Genomic DNA, 14,972 nt, shown 5'->3' with positions numbered 1-14,972 from the left:
AATAATAAAAAGTAAAATAAAGTAAAACACTATTTACTGGGAAAAAAAGATCTCATAGACCAAAAATACGCAAAACAAAAGCAAATACCAAAAAACAAACTTGATATATATGTAATTGGGTGTTGAAAGTTCTCACACTATTCTCCCCTCTGTGGACTATAATCCCTAAAACTGAAGCATGCTATTATAATCACACTGACTAACTGAAGGAAATGAGCCTACAATGAGATTGCAACTGTCAAAAAATAATTAGGAATGGAAAAAGGGTTTTAAGATTAAATAATATTCCAAATGTTAAATATCAGAACAACAGGCAGGCACGGTAGGTCTTCTTCGGTCTCCTAGGTTCTAATGGAAACGGGGACTTGCCTTAGCTCCAGGTGAGCACGGCTTTTACCGAGAGATGTAAACATGTCAAAATTAAATAGTCACTTTTATCTTGATTGTACATGATATCAAACACTCCTAGGCTTACCTTAACCACAGACCTAAGGTATATATTGAGATAACTCACAGATGAAACAGACTTACTATAGCATCCCAAGGTACCCCTGGGTTAAAAGAGAAAAATATGTACATGTATATGTGATATATACAACATATAGATATCTATATCTATCTCAAGGAGAACCTGGTTTCTGCTAAATTTTGCTTTTTGTACAATTTATCACATTAATTCTTAAATCAACACTTCTACTTAGTTATTTTCTAGCCTTCTTGCAGTGAATATTTTGCTGTACTAAGAGAGGAAAAATAGTTTTTATACAATAAAAAATGGGCTTTTTCAACCAAATAAAAGGTGATGTAATTTTCATTAGTTATTATTTTTGAAATGCTCAATATTCATGTGAACTCAGCAAGGATCTTAAGTCAAAATAAGATAATTACACAGCCAACAAACATAAGCTCAGCAGGGTCTCATCAGGGATTCATAATGGTTCTAGAGATGTAATTCAGGTCTCATATGCCCAAACAATAACTGACAGATAATGTGTCAAATTTACAATGGACATGCATTCTTTCCACCATTGTCATCTAGAAACAGAGTTTATTTTGCCACCCCCTGGATCCGCAATGGGCTGGAACTGTTTTACTAACAAAATAACACGATATAGCAGAAATGATGCCGTATCCATTCCAGACTGAAGCCTCTAGACACTAGGCCGCTTCGCAATCTCTCTTGAAAGCTAGCTGCCATGTAAGAAATATGACCACCCAGAGCCCATGATGCTCTGATAATCCTGAGCCACACAGAGAAACCCCAAAGGATGAGACACTATATAAAAAAGGGGCCCAATGAACCCCAAGGTACCAGATATGTAAATGAGGAAGCCTCTTGGAAGTGGACTCTACTCTCCATACCCTTGCCCCATCCCCATTCCTTCCTGCCTCACAGGCTGGACACAAAAAGCACCAAAGGAGTTGTCCAGCTAAGCCGTTTCTGAATTCCTGACCCACAGAATCATCATCAAAATAAAATGGTTGTTTGAAACCTCAAAGTTTTAGAGTGCAAATGGATAAACTAAGAGACGATTCCTTTTGCATTATTGAAAGCTCAGCTCTAAATTAACTTTTAAAGTGAGGGGAAATTAAGTATAAATTGGATTTTCCCCCCCGTAGACTAGTAAATTAATATAGGAGAATTATTGCCTTTTTAGCTAAATCTGACTTCACTTTTCTTTATCTCCTCTAATCTGGTAAACTAAGACACTAGATTCTAGCCCCTAGTGGGGAACATATTATCAGAGCTCTGCTGCAGGCCTGGTTGACAGCAGCACTGGAGAGAAAAGCAGCATCCCTAAAAGGTCATGTTGTTGTCACAATTATGTAATTTCAGAGATGGCCTAAGGGAAAAAAAACACCTGTGGAAGATTGGGGTAGACAGTGCCATCGGTTTGGTTAACGATATTTATTGAGTAATGACCTTGTACCAGAAATCTGGAGACACACACACACAAAAAGCCCCCACCCCTGCCTTCAAGGAGTTTACCTGCTAGGTGAAGAGACAGGCAGGTAAACAATTATATTACTATGTGATAAATCAAAAAACCAAAGTATGGGCCCAGTGGAGTAGGCTGAAAAGAAGAAAGAGCCTGGTGTCCATTATATTAGGTTGAATTATATGAAGTTGCCAACGTTCAACTGGTTTTGATATACAAATACGGTCATTTCCTACAGTTTCACCTAATAGTTTGGTGTATCTGGGACACAGTATGAACAGGGAGAATATTGGAGAATAAGGGTGGAAAGATAAACAGGGCCATTTCAGATTCAAAAACAAAAACCAAGTCTCCTTGAATGTCAAACTAATGAGACTGCTTTTTATACCAGAGGAGACATTAAATCTTTTAAGAAGAGTAATAGTAGGAAACTTTTATTTTGGAAAGACAACTCTTTATTGTGATTCACTTAAAATAAAAAATTATTTGCCCTGAAGACATGAACAGACACTTTTCCAAAGAAGACATCCAGATGGCCAACAGGCACATGAAAAGATGCTCAATGTCGCTCCTCATCAGGGAAATACAAATCAAAACCACACTCAGATATCACTTCACGCCAGTCAGAGTGGCCAAAATGAACAAATCAGGAGACTATAGCTGCTGGCAAGTCTGTGGAGAAACGGGAACCCTCTTGCACTGTTGGTGGGAATGCAAACTGGTGCAGCCGCTCTGGAAAACAGTGTGGAGGTTCCTTCAAAAATTAAAAATAGACCTACCTTATGACCCGGCAATAGCACTGCTAGCAATTTACCCAAGGGATACAGGAGTGTTGATGCATAGGGGCACTTGTACCCCAATGTTTATAGCAGCGCTTTCAACAGTAGCCAAATTATGGAAAGAGCCTAAATGTCCATCAACTGGAGAATGGATAAAGAAGATGTGGTTTATATACACAATGGAATACTACTTGGCAATGAGAAAGAATGAAACAAGGCCATTTGCAGCAATGTGGATGGAACTGGAGAGTATTATGCTAAGTGAAATAAGTCAGTCAAAGAAAGACACATATGTTTTCACTCATATGTGGATCTTGAGAAACTTAACAGAGGGCTATGGGGGAGAGGAAGGGGGAAAAATTACAGAGAGGGAGGGAGGCAGGCAAACCATAAGAGACTCTTAAATACTGAGAACTGAGGATTGATGGCAGGGTGGGGGAGAGGGGAAAGTGGGTGATGCACACTGAGAGGGCACTTGTTGGGAGGAGCACTGGGTGTTGTATGGAAACACATTTGACAATAAATTATATTTTTAAAAAAGTCTTTGCCTTTTAGAGAGTTTCAAATACTTATGGATGAAATAATACAATGTCTGTACTCTTCAAAATAAGGCAGGAGATATGGAAAATTGATGGAAGTAGAGATGAAACAAGGTTGGCTATGAATTTGATCATTGTTGAAGCTGGGGTAATGGGTACATGGGGTTCGTTAGATACACTACCTTCTTTTGTATATGTTTTTAACTTGCCGTAATAAATAATAAACAAATGCAGAAAAGAAAAATACAAAAGGAGGAAAATAAAAAAAGAAAGAAAACACCTTTGCCGCAGCGTGGATCAATTTCATGTATGTTGGGGGTTGTATTAGTTTCCCAGGGCTGCCATAAAAAATAAGCACAGGGGCGCCTGGGTGGCGCAGTCGGTTGAGCGTCCGACTTCAGCCAGGTCACGATCTCGCGGTCCGTGAGTTCGAGCCCCGCATCAGGCTCTGGGCTGATGGCTCGGAGCCTGGAGCCTGTTTCCGATTCTGTGTCTCCCTCTCTCTCTGCCCCTCCCCCGTTCATGCTCTGTCTCTCTCTGTCCCAAAAATAAATAAACGTTGAAAAAAAAATTTTAAAAAAACAAAAATAAGCACAAACTTCATGACTTAAAACAACACACATTTATTCTCTCACAGTTCTTGAGGCAACAAGTCTAAAACTAAGGTACCAGCAGGGCCACACTTACTCTAAAGGCTTCAGCAATCAATCCTTCCTTGGCTCTTCCACATCCCAGTGGCTCCAGATAGTCTTGGCTTATGGACACATCACTCTAATCTCGGCCTCTGTCTCATACCATCTTTCCCTCTGATATTGTGCCTTCTTGTCTTATAAGGACACCAGTCATTAGACTTAGGGCCCACTTCAAATCTAGTATGATGTTATGTCAAGATCCTCAACCCTATTTCCAAATAAGGCCTCATTCTGAGGTTCCAGATGGACATGTATTTGGGGGGGACACATTTCAACCCACTATAGGGGTATACACTGGAAGTAAAAACTGTAACTGGAAATAGGAGGGAAAATTAGAAAACCAAGGAGTAATAAAGTTCAGAAATAAGGGAAGCCAGAACTAAGGTATTGCCTGTGGGGATTCAGTTGGGTTTTATACGCAGATATATACACCATAGTTGCTAATACAGGCAGTAAGTTAATGATTGAGGTAAGTTCATGAAGCAGTAGGAGGCCAAAGGGAACCCTAGAGTCGGCTGGAGGAAAGGTTTGGTTAGAGAAGGCTTCTAAGGGATCATCAAGTGTTGATAGGCAAAGGAGAAGGAGGAAGCTTCATTCCAGAGAACAGCTGGAATAAAGACATACAAGGGGAAATCAGTGCAATGACATGTGGAGAAAACTATAAACAATTTGGTGTTGTTCGAGTGTAAAATGTAAGACAAGGAGAAGCAAAAGCAGAGGCTAGAGCAGTAGGCAGGGGCTAGATCAAGGACAGCTATGAAAGCCCTCTTAATGAATTGGGCCTTTTCTTACTGGTTATGTGGAGCCATTTAAGGGTTTAAGCAAGGGAGTGGCATGTCCACATTTTCCTCTTAGAATGACTCACCTGGCAAGCAGAGTTAAGGGTGGATTGGAGGCAGAGAACTTAATTAGGATGCATTTGTGGTCCAGGCAAAAGATGGTTGGAGCTTGAACTAGGGAAGCCATCATAGATTTAGAAAGGAGAGTGTGGAATCAAGAAATAAAGCAGTAGGATGTGGTAATTCATGGGATATTGGAGATGAGGGTAAGGGAAGAACTGAGGCTATCAACCAGAATGGGTGATGAGTGATGGTGATGTCACCCATTGAAACAGAATACAGGAGCAGGTTTGCAGTACAGAGTTATTTTATAATACTCTGAGTTTGTGATACCTGTGGTATATGCAGGGGTGATAGCCAGCAGGCAGGTATAAATACACAACTCTGAAACCTGAAGGAAGAATTAGAGATACAGGTATATAACACATCAGGATATTAAAGGGGGGTCAAAACTGTGGGAGGAGCTAAGATTTCCAAGGTACAAATTTCAGAATGAGAAGGAAAATGGGCTAAGGATGGAATTTAATATTCAATAGAGGCATATATAAAGACAATATTCAATAAAGATGGCACCACAAGTAAATGGGAAAAGGAAAGCTGTTTCATAGATGACTCACTAAGGAAGCAAAATAAAACTGTACTAATACACACAGAAAGACTGATAAACAAACATGAAATGTTAAACTATAAACTTAATAGATGAAAAAGTAAGGGGAAATCTTTGAATTAAGAGTAGGGAGCTTCTGGGGTGCCTGGGTGGCTTAGTTAAATGTCCGACTCTTTTGGCTCAGGTCATGATTTTAAGGTCATGAGATCGAGCCCCACATTGGGCTCCATGCCCACCATGGAAAAAGAAAAGAAAAGGAGGGGGGAAGAGTAGAGAGCTTCTTTAAAAAAACCCTCAAAAGCATAAACCATAAAACAAAACAAGTTGATTGATTTCATTTAAGGGCACCTGTTCAATGAAGAACAGCATAAACAACATTGGTGAACAAATGACAAAATGGAAGATGTGGGCAATGTCGAAAACTGACAAGGAAGGAATATCCAACATTTTCAAGAAACTCCCAAAATGAATTATAAAGAGGCATCAATTTATAGAAAGCAAAAGCCAAGGGCATCAATTTATAGAAAGCATACGACAATGCTCTATGGCTTGACAATCACTGGCAACAATAAAGAAGCTGGATAATGCCCAGAAAAGTAGGATACAGAGACATAGGGATCTTCATGAACTGCTGGTGGAACTTGTTCTCTATGGCCATCCAGTAGAATTTTGCCAAATTGTACAATTGAGTCAACTTGTGTAAGACTACTCAACTACTCAAGACCACTATAACGTGCATACTATTTGACCCATACATTAGTCTTCAGGAATAATTGTGTGGGGGAAGTAAGAACCTAACAAGTGCTAAAAGTTGCTATTTAAGAATAGTCACCATAGCATCATTTGTGATGAAATGTTGGTAAAACCTTAACTGTCCATCAGTAGGCACTTGTTAAATATAAAGTACTCATACACAAAAAGTACATTCAACTTGAATGCAAAACCACAACTTAGGGGATAAAATTACCAGTCCAGATTCCCACATTTTAGCTATGGTATAGTTCTCTATGGCAGCAGCCACCAAACTTTTTCTGTAAAGGAACAGAAAATACATATTTTAGGTTTTGCAGGCATATGGTCTCTATCACAAGTACTCAACTGTGCCATTGTAGTGTGGAAGCAGCCAAAAATAATACATAAATAAATGGGCATTTATTTTCAATAAAACTTTATTTACAAAACAGGTAGCAGGCTGGATCTGGCCCACAGCTATCATTTGTCTACCTTTGCTCTTATAGGAGAAGGAGAACTTGGTAACGTTTTAAGTTCTGGTTCTGAAACCAGTTGGTTAGTCTTGGTAACTTATTTCTTGCATCCTCTTTCATCTTACTGTTTTGTGAGAATTAAATAGCATATGTGAATACAAATTAACTACTAAATGATATAAAAATATAGCCTGCTTCTATCATTTCCAAGTATTTCTATTGTTACATTTATTTCACTCCAGTCTTGTGACCAGCTTCAGAACGTAAGTGTTTGATATGCTTTTGTCCGTCTGAGAAGTGTGTTAAACATTCACAAATCATTCTATGACAATGCTGGTATTTGTTCACCAAGTAACTATGTAGTTTTATCAACCATGATAACCATGAGTTTTATCAAAGTCTTATTTGTAACCAGGAGTGTTATTAAAGTGGTATTTAAAAGTCATCCTCTAGAGATCATTCCTGGATTATTCCCATTTTTATAATTTGCAGAGCTATGCAGTCACAGAGATCCCTATGCGTAGAAGGACTCCATGTTTGATGTGAGGGAGGAAAAATGATTTTCCCTCTACCCTCTGGGTTCTTTGCTGAGATCCCCTTGTAATAAAAGGCAGCCTAACAAGAGAAAAGCAAACATGTATACTTCCTGTATACAGGGGAGAGAACCGGAAAAACTGAGTAACTCCCCCAAATGGCTCAAGCCAACACCTTAAACATCATCTCCAGCTAAAGACAAAGGGAGGGGGAAGCTGGTTATGGGAGATTACCAGGTAAAGCACAGTAAACAAGGGTAAGGTTGTTATGCAGAGCTAAGTCCATGCCTTCTTCACTGATAAGAGTTTCTAGGGATATGGTCATCTTCCTCTTCTGATACAGGCAGAGAAACACCCTCACAAATGGAAATTTACCTTATAAATATAAATGTATCTTACAAAAGGGTAACTTCTACTTCATTTCAGAGCTTCTCCCGTGTCTGTTGTTTATTGAAAATAATCAGCTGAAGATAATCCTTATGCCAAAGAGGCAAAAGGGTGTGTGTGTGTGTGTGTGTGCAAATTCTGCACTCACTGGTTTAATGTCCTATTGTTTCTGTCTTAGCATTCTTAATTTTTGAACAAAGGGCCTTGCATTTTCACAAATTATGTACCTTGTCCTGCTCTTACACACCAGGAAGAAAAATTAAGTTTCCATTTCACATTTATAACATCTTCAAGCCACAAAATGTTCGACAATAAGAAAACTTAAATGACCTTTATTCCTATGTATAGCACGACAGAAATGTTTCCTATATTCTTTTATCTCTTGAATCTAGTCTACCTGAAGAACATGAAAAGAAGGAAAGCTCTTTAAATTGTGTTCAGTTTATGGAACCCCCTAAATTGGCAGATATAAAATAACAGATTACAGATTCTTAACTATAAATATTAAAGGTTATTTTTGTCCTCTTACCAGAAATATAAAAATACTTGATCCATAAAGGTAAACTTAATAAGTATTTTTTACTGTTATGATAGTATTGAGAATTTAAAATCAAGTCATAATTATATACTATTTGCATAGTTATAAATAACTTAGTTATTTTGTGGTCAAAATGCAAATACATACTTTTTAAAGTGCTAAATTAAATTCTTCCTAGGAATTCACATTGCTATTCACATAGAAAACAAGAGGGTGCTGGTTTGACTATGTGGGGCAGCAAAATATGTATAGGAGTTCAGGACAGAACTCCACCCCATCTCACCCCCACCCCATCTCACCCCCACCCCCAGAATGTGCCACTTTGGCCTATGGGTCATTTTGAGCTGAAGTCACTTGAGACCCTGCAGGCTCGACAGAAAACTTTTGCCCTGTCTTAACCACACAGAAGAATCTAAATTGGGGGGTCTTTCCCAGAATAAAGGTTATTAACATAAATTTTATCTGAGTGATCCATCTGTATGATAGAGCAAACATCTAATTATCAAACATCTGCTCTTTTTATCACCCTGTGAAGTGCATTCCTTTCCTCTGAAATCCCAGACCCCTACACCCTTCTCCTTAGTTCAGGATGACATATATACCTCATTTTGCATGACTGTCTTCGGAATTTCCATGTCTAGGTGGAGTCTCCCACGTACACCTATTAAACTTGATTTTTATCCTGTTAATCTGCCTCATGTCAATCTGTTTCTTAGTCCAGCTAGAAGGAGCTTTAAGGGGACAGGAGTTCTTGCTCCCCAACATATGTAACCCTAAAATTGGCCATTTGGGCATGTGGATTATATTGAGCTAAAGGCAATTAACATCCAGAAGACTCAAGAAACTTTTCCCTCTTCCTTAACTACCCTAAAGAATTTAGATAGGGGGCCTGCCCCAGAAAGAGAGCTATTACCAGAGACAACTTGTATCTGAAAGACCCATCTGCATGGCAAGGCAAACACTAATTACCAAACACCTGCTTTTCTTAGCAGTCTGTGAATTATCCTGCTCCTCTTTGAAGCCCCAGGCCCCTATGCCATTCTTTAGCCCGAATGACCAAGCCTCAATCTAAGCCTCAACTCACTGACCTATCCTTGGGTCTCATATTCTTATGGGGCTCCCATATATATGCAGTTAGTTTTTCTCCTGTTAATCTGTTTTATATCAGTTTACCAGACAAAAAACCTAGAAGGGTAAGGGAAAAGTTTGCTTCCCCAACAAATGCTCCAGTATTTTACTGATACTGTCTGGCACACAGAGGAGCATCAGTTGATTGTGTTTGTCCAGAAATTGAATATGAACAATGATTGCTTCTATTTCAGAAGAAGAGAAGAAGCTGCTGGGACACAGGCATTGCCTAAGAGTAGCAGTAAGGGCTCAGTGGTCTGCCCTTGGTTTCCAAATCACACTGACCAGTTTCTAGCACTCTACAATTAGGTATTCAAAAGCAAACAGAGAATTGCATTATTTACTTTAAAGGGAAGGCTATTCTTTGTCTTATTTATAATGGGGATACATGGCTCTTTCTTCAGAGAAAGCATATTTAGATACAATGGACCAATCCACTTTTTGTAAGTTGCTTACAAGTCAAAGGAATATAAAACAATATGACTTCAATAGTGTTTTATTCATTAACAAAAGTTGTTTACTTTTTTACTTTTTTTTCTTGAGAGAGAGAGAGAGAGCACAAGAGGGTAGGGGAAGAGAGAGAACGTCAAGCAGGCTGCACACCCAGTGTGGAGCCCGACATGGGGCTCGATCTCATGACTGTGAGATCATGACCTGAGCCAAAATCAAGAGTTGGATGCTTAACCGACTGAGCCACCAAGGCATCCCAACAAAAGTTGGTTAAAGTTAAGTTTCTACAGTCAAGTAAGCCAATATTTGCTGGTGAGGTAGCCCCAGAAATGTCACCCCAAGATTCACTCCTGGCTATCTATGAGAAGAATGATCTAACCCTAATTACAGACATTGTATACAAATATGTACATATATATAAATGCACATATATACACACACATTCATAAAATATACACACATATATATATACACACATAGTAGCTGTGAATATTTTAATTTTTCGTGACCATGTTATACTAAAAAAAGCATTTCTCAGCTATGGCTATTTTTTATAATTTACAATATTCCCACTGCTTCCCATATGCATATCTAAGTAGCATTTCTAAAATTTATATGGGTGTTTCCCTTCTTCTTATTGCAGAATTTTTACCATCTACCTTAAAATTTTTAATTCTTTGTGAAAGCACATATAATGTCCATTTAATTAATTAAAAGCCTTAGCTGACAAAAAGTAACTAGTCTAGAAATTCCTTTTGTACAGCTTTGGATATGGAGGCAAACTCTCAGCAAATGGATTAAAAATTTTTGAATATTTAAAACTTCAGAAAATACTGGAACACTTAGACCTTAAGATGGATTTATCCCATCATTTATTTTAGAAATCCAACTTTCTGTGTATCTCATGGTTGGCTATTCTAATGATAGAACTTTAATCTTTCAGGAAAGAAGCTAGTGAAAAAGAGTAGCTTTTATCCTGAATCTCTGACCAGAGCAGGGAGTCCCTGCTTTCTGAAAAGTCATTTTTATCTGGCATTTTCTTTTCTAAACTTTCCATTAACATCTACAGTGTATAATGCTCATTATAAAGACACAGGGCTTCTGAGTCTTCAAAACATTTTTTAAATTTTATTGTGTTAGGTGTTTAGTATTTTATTGGATTCTAGGTTTTGAAAATTACTGTTCCGTGTATGATATACTAAATTCTTCATAATGCAGCGCACATTTGCTAATCATACCAGATAATAAAGGAGTGTTCTATACCCATAAGAAATTGTACCAGACAGCATTCATTACCATCATTTATGATCAAGGGTAAGTTATACAGGCTAAGTATTTTTTTGACTCTGGCTCAAAATTAATTTTAGTGGCTAGGGAGCTGATCCATTTCTTTAAATACAGTTTTAACTTATACGTAGTACAAAGTCTATATGAAGAAAAGTTTAAAACTCCATTGCAGTGCACAAAAAAGGAGAATTGGAATAACTTAAAAATACGTGTTTTTTTTCAATGGAGTCAATATCTTAAAAATATCAATTCTCTCTGCTTCTATCAAAAATTAAAGCATGATAAAATGACTATAATGAAAACAATTTGATTCTGGCACTTAATAGAAAGATAGATCAATGTAACAAAATAGAATATGGAAATAGAGCAGAACAATTCAGGGATTTACTAAATCATAGAAGTAACATTTTACAACAGTGGAGAGAATATGGATTATTCGATAAATATTAGAACGACAAAATACCTGTCTGGGGAAAAAATAAAATGAATTAATTTCTCACTCCCTGCTACAAAAATAAATCCAAGATATATTAAAGATTTAAATTTAATAAAAATTAAAGAAAATTTACTGGAAAACTCAAAGCTGTCTTTTTAAAAATTATAATCTTGAGTAGGAATTGATTTTCTAATTAAGATGCAAACCCCAGATGTCATAAAACAGTGGCTCTCAACCTTGGCTGCTCATGAGAAAGAGCTGAGGAACTTATAAACAGTTTCAATCCTTAAACTCCACCCCAAACAAAATGATTCAGGACCTCTCAGAATGGGGTCCAAATCCCTGTTTTTGTTTTGTTTTTTTGTTTGGTTGATTGATATATATTTTTTAATGCTCTATGGGTGATTCTGATACATGGTTAGACTTGAGAAAATTGCCATAAAATAAAACCTTCAGATTATCCCCATTATCACTCTGGAAACTTTCTCAGATATTCTTTGCCAAGAGTGGCCCAATTGCCATTTTTACTTTGCAGCTGCCACCCTCCTCTTTCAGAGGCTTGCTGCCTTCTTGGCCTTCACCCACAAGCAAAAGGACAGATCTTTCCCATTCCCAGAATGCTGAAATCTTTTAAGGGTCCATCAGTAGGGATGCTGGCAGAAAGCAGAAGGCATGCCCAAATTGGGTAATTTGAGAGAAGTTTAATAAAAAGGTTGCATACAGATGGAACCACTCATATCTTGGTTGTGGTGGTGATTACATGAGATTCTATATGTGTGATAAAATTTTATAGGACTATATAAAAACTCAGTGAATTTGAAAACTAATGTCATTCCAGTGAGGTCTATAGTCAATAGTACAATATCAATGCAAATTTCTGTATTTCGATACTCTTTCTTTTGTAAAATATTATCACTAGGGGAAGCTGGGGGAAGGTACACAGAATCTCTCTGTACTATTTTTGCAAGTTCTTGTGAATCTATAATTTTTCCAAATTAAAGACTTAAGAAGAGAGACTGTACATGAGGATGTAAGTGAGGGGCAGGGATATCACACAAGGGATGTCGTAGCAACCGAGAACTCAACAACTGGGCCCAGTTCCCCACTCCCAGGCCTGAAATAACATGACGAACTGTTGGGGGTGGAGTGTAGGGAGGGAGAGAGAGAGGGAATATGAGCACAAGCTATATGACAGGTGCTGTGACCTTGAGACAAGGGATGCCAAGTTGGCTAAGACATGGAATTCGCCAAAACTGGGCCCTGGCTCATTGTCTGAAATTGAGCAAAATTAGTCTGGGGGCATGAGAGGAATTATAAAGTTTGCAATAGCCACTGGAAGGGAATTTAGGAGGCAAGGTAAGATTTTGTAAGGAGTCAACCTGAGAAAAGTAAATTATTACCAAACATATTTGTTATCACCTTTTAAGCAGTAATAAATCTCACAAGCATTATATAACGGTATTAGTTGAGAATCTTCAGAGAAATAGATTCAATAGGATATATGCATATATAGAAAGACTTACTATAAGGAATTGGTTCATGCAATTATGGAGATTGAGAAGTCCCAAAATCTATAGTTGGCAAACTGGAGACCAATGTATAGTTCCGGTCTGAGTTTGAAGGCCTGGGAACTAGTAGAGCTGATGGTGTAAATTCCAGTCTTACCAAGGAATAACTCATCAGAATAGATGGCCGAATGCCCCATTACTTTGTTCCACTTGCAGTGAGATACAATGAATAATAAAACTCTTGGATATTGTCCCTGAAAGAGTCTGATGATAAAATTTTTTTATCTTTCACTCATGCTGGCCATCCTTTCCACAAGAGCTGAAAATTAATTGAATTCAAATATATTTTGCCTTGAGAATAACTTGGAAATGTGTTCACTGGCCTAAGAAGTTCATCTATGTTTTCCGTTGCCCCAGTGGGAGTGTGCTCATACATGCATATTGCATTCCAACGGCAATCAACCTGATATAAACCACACAGAGCTCTTAATCTGAGACGTGGTAACTCAGAGAGGTAACACTCTGGGCACTTAAACTGCCTATGCTTTTGTAAACCAAATGTTCGGTTTTTTTTTAGAAGAGTGGGTAGCTGACCTTGAATCCCATTGTGCGTGCCACAAACTACAACTAAGATAGGACTCTTGATGCTACTGTCACTTTTACACTCAAGAGGCTATTGGTTTCTTCCTGGATCCTCCCTCACCAGGAAGGTAGGCTGAAACCACATACTTAAGATATTGCTCTTTGGTATACAAAAAAAAAAAAAAAAAAAAAAAAAAAAAAAAAGGCCAGGTATCTACTATACACATGGAAAATACTCCTTTTCATGTATTCGTTCACTTAGTCAACGCATATCTACTGAGCACCTAGTATGTGCCTGGAATCATGACAGGCTGATATCTGATGTAAGAGTCCTTTCAGGTGGAGAGAGCAGAAAGTATCAGGAAGCCAGACCATGTAGTGCCTCCTTCTAGCCCATGAGTATTCAGAGTGAGATAAGTAGCCATATTCAATTATCTTTTAACCAAAAAAAAAAAAAAAAAAAAAAGTTTTTATTTTAAAGGTAAAATATAAAATGATTAAATTATTTTTAAGGTAATAGACGTTTAGAGTACGTTTTAAATGACCTGAAGAAACTTAGACTGCTTTGCATCTGTGTCCACGCATCCTAAGGTGACTCCCAATGAGTCACACCCTGGTATAAACTCTCTACCACCACCTGCCTGGGTATGAGTGGCAACTGTCACTTGTTTCTAATAAACTGAATATGACAGATGTGCTGGGATGTCACTCTCACGACTACTTTTTGTTACATAAGTTTCCACCTCAGCAGCCTGGAGACAGACTTTCCTGCCGGCCCGAAGAAGCAGTGGTCTTGTGAACTGCCCGTAGAGAGGGCCATGGGGCAGGGAATTGTAGGAGGCCTGTAGGAACTGAAGTCGGTCTCCAGTTGACAGTCAGTAAGAAGCTGAGGGTCTCAGTCTTACAGCCGCAAAGATCTGAATTCTGACAACAATACATGAGCCTGGAATAGGACCCCAAACTTCAGATGTTTTTCTTACCAAGGATTTCTGCACCAGCTGACACCTTGATTGCAGCCTAGCGAGACTCTGAGCAGAGGACCTAGGTAGGACCTGGGGGACTGACCCTCCGGGACCGAGATAAGAAATGTGGTTTAAGTCCCTATTTTGTGGTATTTTGTTATACAGCAAAAGAAAACTAATACCCACTCTTAACCTTGGTTTTCTTCTTAAGTTTAAATAAAATTGGTTCTCCAACCTTCCTGGAGACAGTTCTCTCTCAGGGCTTGTTCATGAGCTCAGGGACATTAACCAGTTCGGCATCAAAAACCCTCTTGGCTTCTCATAACCCCAAGTTTCCTGGTGAGTGTTCCGACAGCCACAGAGATCTTGTCATCAGGAACACTGATGACAGAAGTGGGAGACACAGCATCTAGGTGTCAGCGTTGTTCTATGGAAATGTTCTTTTTTTTCTTTCTTAGCTTCATGCTCCCTGCTTTTATGGCTCTCTTGGCTTTCTTAAAGGTAATAATGTCCAAAATCACCTATGTTGACGCTAAGTAAATAGGCTGGTGCTATTCATT

The sequence above is a fragment of the Leopardus geoffroyi genome, chromosome X (genome assembly GCF_018350155.1).
Source record: "Leopardus geoffroyi isolate Oge1 chromosome X, O.geoffroyi_Oge1_pat1.0, whole genome shotgun sequence".
NCBI lineage: Eukaryota > Metazoa > Chordata > Mammalia > Carnivora > Felidae > Leopardus > Leopardus geoffroyi.
This window is presented reverse-complemented; position numbering follows the sequence as displayed.